This window comes from Cibotium barometz, chromosome 3 (genome assembly GCF_041138505.1).
Source record: "Cibotium barometz isolate CiBa-2024 chromosome 3, ASM4113850v1, whole genome shotgun sequence".
Taxonomy (NCBI): domain Eukaryota; kingdom Viridiplantae; phylum Streptophyta; class Polypodiopsida; order Cyatheales; family Cibotiaceae; genus Cibotium; species Cibotium barometz.
The window spans coordinates 25,833,373-25,842,500 of NC_141048.1; positions in this window are offsets into that span (position 1 = coordinate 25,833,373).

Below are 9,128 nucleotides of genomic sequence, written 5' to 3' on the forward strand. Positions count from 1 at the left end.
GTCACAGAGACAGTATGCATCGGACATGTTATCCAAGTATGGGATGGCTGATTATAAGCCGATCTCGGTGCCATTAGATAAAAAAACTCAAATTTAGGAATTTTGGAAAATATGCACAATTTTGGGACAATTCTTTGTTAGATCCAATACAATGTTTACTGTGCGATATGCAAGATTTATTATTGGATGTTCTTAACAAGCATTTGAATAATGCGATATGATTTATGTACTATTGTACATTTGTAACAAGTATATATGATGTTGGTGGGATGTAAATTTGCTTGCACACACACACACACATGCACACCAAGAATTAAGTTTGTTTATATCACATAGCCTCCAGTTGACCATCAAACACAGAAACTTTAACAAAGAAAGGATATTCAATGTAACTTTAAGTTGTAAGAAAGACTGCGTGATAGAATTAAAAAGATCACCAGCTGTATTAAATCAAAATTCTTGAACAATGGGTGAAGGCTTCCATGCCCAAATGATGCAGCTAGTGTCTTCCCAGTGTTGAGGATCATTTCTGTTCTCTCGCCAATACTCATTCCAGCAATCCTTATAAACCTCCACATCACTTGCATTCTCCTTCTTTGAAATTGGTGCCTAATATTGTATCTGAACTTGTCGGTAGTTTATCGAGTTGTTGTTTTGATCAACATCACTTATTGTCACTCCCAACCATATTGGGTAATTTGCATCACAAGGTTGTATAAGCACAAAATCTCCTTTAGACACATCAAGAGTTGGGTTGAACTCTTCAGCAGGTCTGTTGCGTATTGGACCACAATAATGGTCCTCATTTACATCAAACCCTTCATCTACATTATCCTCCACTTGAAGGTTAAGAGGCTCAGCTTTTTCGCATACTCTCCTTGGCCAAAATTCGTGAAATCCAATGTCTTTCCTTGCACTAGGGGTTTGCATGTTTAGCATAAGATTCTCCCAATAGGCAAGGACCGGATTGATCCACTTAGCATAATCACTTTGGTCTCCTTTCTCTTGCAAGTGCTCTTTCCACCAATTAACATGTTTTTTTAAGCCCTCCACAACCTTCTCATTTTCCTTAACATACTCAAAGGGTGGAAATACTTTTGGAAAACGTTTAGGAAGCTTGGGTCCTCCCTGGTCATTTCTCTTCCATAACTCTATACCGCTTTTTGGTAAAACCAATCAACATTTTTGGGGTGTACTTTGTATTGCATCAAAGGTATTCCATCACTCGTATAAAACCTGAATTGCAATGGCTTTGAATGTCCAATCAAGCTATCGGCTAAATCATGTAAGCATCCCTTGACAAAGCCTTTGAAGTCTGCCACCTTTTGTAAGAGAAAGGGTGCTGGATGCATGCTAACACATCATTGAAGATCTTCATCAAATGTGGAAATGTGAAAATGGTTTGTTTCCTCAACTTGCCAGAGAAGCGACTAAACAATGCATCAATATCTTCATGAGTATGACCAACCATAAGAAAACCAAGCTGCACCATGTCAAACACTCCTCGTGCAGCCAATAGGGATAGATAGGCCAATACATAACGATTCTTATTTTCAAAACCACAATTGTCAAGTTGCAACAACAACGTCCTTGGCAATCTCTTGAAAAATGTCCTTGAATTTGATGGCATTAAACTTGAGGCATTGCCATGGCCCCTATCCTACACATGTATGTTAGTATGAAAGACTGACTGCATATGTGAAGAACAATTTCCCTCTGTATCCACATTTGTTTCTACATGTGTCTCTGCATCTGCATCCTCAATGCTCTGCTTGTAATATGCGTTTCTCTCCTTCAGCACTTCCATATGCTGATACAGGGCCATAGTAGTCAAAACACAATCAAAAAGATATGTTCGTGGTTCTGCATCTGAGTTTTGTGAGCTCAAGTCACCATACATGTGTTGCTCTCCTCTTTCTAAGTTTCTTAAACATTTTGAGAGAGATGAAATTGTGAAGTTGGGATCACTTGGTCATAACCCCAAGGCAAAGTGACCATAAGCTGTTTGTCCATGTCCATGAGTGAGCATTCCTGTTAAGGATACTGGAAGCCTCTCAATCCCATTGAGAGATTTAGGAACTGGTTTAATTTGTGGTATGGCAGTCTTGCTCTGGTCCACCATCTTATCATGTACAATACACAAATACCTGTTTGGGTTCATTTCGGAAGAGATCCTCCAAGCATAGTATAGATTTCTACAACTCATTTGCTGCAACATGTGTGCCCTTCTTTGTGCCATGTATCTGGCACGCTCCTCTTGATTTTTTGTTAATATCAACTTGACCTTGATTGCCGTACAAATGTCGCATTTTGAGAAGGTGCTTGTTTTTTATAAACTAGCTGTCTTCTTGAACTCTATGTTCCACAATCTTGAGAATGATGGTTGTGTAGTGGCCGGTATTCGAATGAGACAAGTGTGTCATTCACTTCATGCAATATGTCCACCTGTTTGTACATTGTTGGTAGAACACGTTGGGTCTCGCGAGCTCCATGCATAGTTGTTCTTGACCTATGTGGCATTTGATCGGCATTATTATCTATGAAGCCCTGTATGATTGATTTTGCCATCTCAACATGTGTCATGCCCTTCCATATTATCCCACTGTTTCCATGACTGACATTACATGTACCATTCAAGAACTTCTTTCTAAGCCTATAGAACATTGACTTACCAATGCCATGCTTTACTACAAACCTTCTTCCCATCAAATGTGAACTCAAAGCACTCGTCATCTTGACCTTGTCTATAGGCCAAGCCCATGCAATCCAGTACAAATGTGTATCGTGTACTATAGCTATGTCCCCAAAAGTGTACCCTAGCTTGCATGATTTTGGATCTATCTCCAAATTGACAACATCGCTACTCACAACAATCAATGGTTGCGACGTTGTGAATGTTTGCAACATCACATTTTTTGCTGGCTCCATGGGTTTTATCGTAATTTTTCATTACCCTTACCCTATGGACATAGCTCCTTTTCTTATTTGTCCCTTCAATGATATCATAGTCAGTGATCATGGCATCATGGTGTCTCATCAGAACTATCGCCATCATTGCCCTCTACATCATCATCCTCTTTTTCATCACTTGAATTGTTTAGGCTCTCAACATTTTTTTGCATGAAGTGATCTTGAATACCCTCATCAATAGAAGAAGATTCTGTGTCCTTCACTAATGGTTCACCATTCTCAAATGTGAGTTGCCTAATCGGCAAACTAACCAAATTCAGACCTGAAACACAAGTTGAACTTGGATGCAAAGATCCTTCTATAATGACACCCAAGCTACTCTCCCCTAGTTCTCTACAATTTATAGCCTTGTATGGGTGGACCAGCAATACTACTCCATTGCCAAGTTTTGTAGATCTGTTGTCATCCTAGAGGATGACACTTTTCTCTTTCCAGCTCTCCCTATCTATAAAGTGATCTTCTTGATCAACAAGAAGTTTCACAAAATTATCCTCTTTGGTATTAGTAATGTCTTTGTCCATAACAAGGTTGACCAATGGCCATTTGATGATGCTTCCAAGTGCTTGAGATATTGTTCTTACATCCATTGTGGCAAATGGAATGAGAAATGTGTCATCAAAGCTTTGTTGAACATGTATTGCTGCACATGCCTCACCAATGAATTGAAAACCACATGTTTGAGATGCATCAATGGAATGAATAACCCCGCGTGCCTTCCTTGCAGAACCATCAATGAGAAACACTGAAGCACCTTGTTTTAGACCCTGCAATCCCTGAGAAAATCAAGATCTCAATAAGAAAGATTGAAGCGATGTTTTTACGGTAGTACACAAAACTATAAATGTAATTCAATCTCAACATGAGTTTAGGCTCCAACCAAAGTTTGAATCTCACCTATCAATGCTAGTTTGCTAGGAGGCTAGGCTCCATCTAAAGCTTGAGCCTTGCCTGCATATGCTAGCTTGTTAGTAGGAGGCTCCATGAGCCTCACCATCATATGTTAGTTTGCTAGGAGGCTCCTGTTCCACGGGAACACTCACGGGAACACGGATTATGGAAGGAGGCCGGAAGCAATTAATGCGAGAGAGCGGGATTGTAGCCATGGGAACATAAAGATGCACATAATTTTTCCATATTTTTGTACCGAAGTGCAATGTAAATTGTTTTAGGCCAATGTGGGTTCTAAATGAGAGTTTTAAGTCTATTAAGCAAGGCTCACTTATGGGGTTGTCCGCCCATGTGTGAAAGAGGCCTAGGATTAGGGTTAGTGACATCTCTATAAAAGAGATATTAGCTAAAGAAAGAGGACATTTTTGGCCATTCTCATAAGCTATTGAGTGAAGCTCTTGAGCTCTCAAGCTATGGCAACTCTCTAACTCTCTCTATGGTACTCTAATGAGCATTAAGCTCCAATGAGTATAGCTCCACTTCTTTCTCTTAATCTATTTTAGCATCATTGAAGTAGATTAATCTATGATTAGTTGAACGCTTCTTTCTTTCTCTTGTGTATGCATGCTTGTAGTGTGTGTGTGTGTAGTCTCCATTGATGCAAGCTCTTGTCCACTTCATTGGCAATGAGTTATTTATGGATAGACTCTCTCTATGAGCTTGTGGGTTTGTGAATGTTACATTCTATGCTTGCTTAAGCTTGTGGGTTAGTAGATACAGGCTTATGGGTTTGCTGGCATTAGGGAAAGCTAAGATTTAATCAATGTTTGAATGGGATTAAGAGATTGCCATGCATTGCTTGTTCTCTTGATTAGTGTAGTGGGTTTCAGGGATTGAGAGATTGATTGAGGTGTTGAATGGATGAATCGTCAAGTGGTGGTTCGTGTATGTGAGCTCTCCTGCAAGGGATAAGCCTTCATGCACTAATCGGGTCGAGTCCTCGGATTGACATTGTGTTTCTCAACACATTTGTTGATCGGTAGTACTCTATGAGCACTATATTGCACGGTAGAGAGAACCTCTCTTCAATGGCCCCGTTGCCGGGGAACGAGTGCCTACATTAGTTGAGCACCATACACACACTACCACTCCTTGTTAAGCTCCAATCGGTTGCAACACTGTTGGATAGGAGAGCAGGCTTTGGGACTAATTTTGGTACTTATTTAAGACTAATCTGTTGTTAAATTCTCTTTAATTGTCTTCTAATTTGAGTGCGATTGGCTAGCTACGCTTCTCCCTTGAGGTCAAGACAAGGATTCAACACACGGGAAGGATTGGAGGTAGGCGCTAAACCTGCCAATTTCAATTTGTGTGCGAAAGAGAGAGGCCTGTTTTGCATTTTTGCCATTCTGTTTGAGGATAATTTTTGCTGTGTGAGGTTAATTTTTACAGTTTCAATTCTCAGCATGTTCGTTTTATTTTCTATTCTTAGCTTAGTTTAGTTTTTTGCATCTTTAATTTTGTGCATTTTAGTTCTCTGTTAAACCTGCATTTTAGTTCTCTGTTAAACCTGCACCTGTAGAGAAACTGAAATCTGTACACACATATGAAGATTGAACATTTCGAATTCGTTACAAATCTCACAACTGCACACGCATTGAGTTCACTGCACGCGCACTTCAAAAAAGAGGAAAAAAAATATAAATAAAAGAAGGCGACTGTGCGTGAACAGCGCATTGTGCGGAGACACCCACACACTGCACCATAAAGACCGCCACCGCACCAGATAAGGGGGTGCAAAAAAAAAAACATTTTCTGCCGCAAAAAATTGGGAGGTTATCTAACTTTTCGAGAGGAGTTAGAAAACACCCATCGTCGAAATTTCGATCCTGGAACCATTTTCCCATAGTGAGTTCAGTATGGGAAACTGGTAAATTTTAGGCGATTTTTTATCTTGAAAAATACACTATTTTTTTAGCCTAATGTGTTCGAGGGGGTTCAAAATGGGTTTTGGCAAAGTTTGAGCCAACTTGAAAATTTTTGGATTTTTTTTGGGAAAAAAAAACAACCTTAAAATTTGACCTTATGCACTTGCGACCGGGACGTCATATAGACACTGCCATAGGGTCTAGGGCACCTTCTAGAGTACCTACACAGGAAAGTGGGACCCAATTGGTAGGAAATTTGGCAGATATTGCTGAAACCTTTTTTGAATCCCAATCTGATACCCTTTCCAGGACAACTAGCTCATTGTCTATGGACAATCTAGGGCCGTCAAATAGTCATCCCTTAGCCCCAAATAGGACACCCACAAGATCTTTTAATCCATTTGAAGCCGACACCATGGGGTTACCACTCAATGTGAGACTTCAATATGTCTACACGAATGCTCAAGGAGCTGAGATCTTTCACTACAAGACAGTGCTGTCATACACGCGTTCCATACACGCGATAAGTTACGGGCATGTGTATGGTCGCGCATGTATATGAATAGTATCGGGCACGTGTATATTGGCATATAAATTCGCGTGTATTGAACTTTAAGAAACGCGTCTACCAGCACGTGTATATTGGCATCTAAATTCACGTGTATATTGGTTTCAGAAACGCGTGTATAAGCACGTGTATATACACGCATCAATACACGCGAGTGCTTTATTAAGAAAAACTAAATTCCTTTACAAAATTAAAAACTATTTTCTTTAAACCATCTCATAGTACATTACAGTATATATCATTACACAATCCCACTACATGCATTTACAACAATGAAATATATTCAAAAATAAATCATGAGATGATAATTAAAAGACAACATATACAATAGAAATGTCATCAATTTAGAACGATACAGTGATGGATTGGTTAGGGTTCGATCTCATCTTCAATAAGATCCATCCTTGCCAAACGATCAACATCAATATCCATTTGATCAATTTGTAAGACTACGATTAAATTTATTCCACTATATTGATAATGGTATCGATGTCCTAATCATCCTCATCAACATCACCATCATCCTCAATGGTAGGGTCATTCTCATGATCATGAGAAATGGCACACTCATCCTCATTATCATGATCATCTTTTATTTCTTGATCATCGATCACCATATCTTCATTGGCATGTTACATCATCTTCATTGCGGCTTGTTACGTCCTCCATATGCTCCATATCAGTGAATGTATTATACATCACTTTGGAAAGTGGTGCAATAAGGATGACGTACCACCATTTAATGTCATGCACCATTGGCAGATAGATAACCTACTCAAATACACATATTGCAGTAATTAATTAGCATATCAAAAGTCAAGGGGTACGTAAGCTTAGATATATATGTACATGAAACACATTAGTAAAAAAATGCATACCTGCTCACATTGTTGTGGCAATACGAGCCTATCTTTCTTTGTTTGCCAAAACTTTGTAGAGTCAATAGTTACATAGCCACTTGCATGGCATTTTATCGTTGCATTAGGCCCTTTTTCCACCACGTTCATTTGCCATTTGACATCCAAAACATATACAAAGAAGCGATGAAAGTCAAGCCTAAATATGTCTTGGATTGTGCCACAATAATCATCCATTTTTCCATTAGCTCCCTCAAAGCTACTAATGACACCGCAATCTTGTGTATTTCTCTTTTCATCAATTCTTTGTGTTTGAAAATGCTTGCCTTCACACCATATAGCATTGAACATAGTGCACTGGACCAAAATAGAAGTAATATTTGTGTAAGCAATGTGAATAAATATTAAAAGCAAATCACTTATAACTAATGCAAAACATTAGTTCTATGTACCTTTAACATGCATCCTCATGCATACTCATGACCAGTCCAGTCCAATTGTTTAGCAACTCGTAGAATAGGTACAAGAAATTCAATGGGAAGAATTGCATCTAGCCCAAAAGCAAGCTCAAATGGGGTTGTGCCCACAGATGTTTTATAGGCTGTCCTATATGCCCAAAGAACTGAGTGCAACTTTTGCTCCCAATCAGTCCTATGTCCCTCAACAAACTTTGTGAGTGCTGTGCAGAGAATCTTGTTAGTACTCTCAGCTTGACCATTGGTATGGGGATGATAGGGTGCAGAACGCTTGTGAATTACCATAAATTCTTGAAGTAAAAACTCTATGACCTCATTCACAAAGTGCACACCCTGATCACTAACGATTTCAATAGGTAAGCCATAGCGTGTAAACACGTACTCATACAAGAACTTGGTTGTGGTTCTGGCATCATTTTTTACTATAGCCTTTGCTTCTACCCATTTGGTCAAATAGTCAGTTGCGACTATAATATATTCGGTATGCGCGTGTGACGAGCTGGAGATTTAATGGGACCGACAAAATCAATACCCCATTTGGTAAACGCACGTGTGCTTAACATAGGCCGCAATGGCATATTGTCCTTTGTGATGGGAGGTTTGGTCGTTTGATAATCCTCACTACGTTTCACATATTCTTCGGCATCCATTTGTAAGGTTGGCCAGACCACCTAATCAACTTAGCTGTGGTATTGCCCGAAAAGTGTCCACCCCCAACACCTGCATGTGCATGAGTCAAGATTTTCAAGTAGTCAGCTTCACATACACACATGCGCAAGTTGCCATCCTTGCCCCTCTTGTAGAGTTGGCCCTCTATCAGCATATAGTTGGTCGCCTCAACTTCAATAGCACGCTTTAGATGTTTAGGAATTGTTCGATTAGTATGACCATGGTTAAGATAGTCCACAATATACTTACTCCAACTTGGTGTAGTTGAAATTTGGAATAATGTGACATTATAAATTGGTTGTTGAATATGACAAGAAGCACAGTTACGAACAAATTTTTCAGCATCCGCATGCATGGTAGGCCACCATTGCCCATCCTAAGTTATACGTCACACACAAGTAGTAGATGATGCATGGATTCCACCAATACCCTCATGTGCCCATTCCAAGATCTCCTCATATTGGTTAGGGTTAGGTATAAGCCGCAATACTCCATCATTACCCTGACGATATAATCTCCTTGAGATTAACTTGAATGGTCGCCATAGGTCCACATTAGGACCCGCTAGTTGTATCTGCCCACTTGTCAAAATTTCTAAGATGGGTTCAGACCATTTAGGAGCTGTCTCTACAAGGAAAAGTGTTGAACCTAACATATCATCATCCACACCCACAGGAGCTTCTCCAGAGGTGATTCGAGACAAATGATCTTCCCTTAGATGAGTTGTTCCTTTTCGGACTGCCACTTCAAAATCAAACTCAAGAAGGATGAC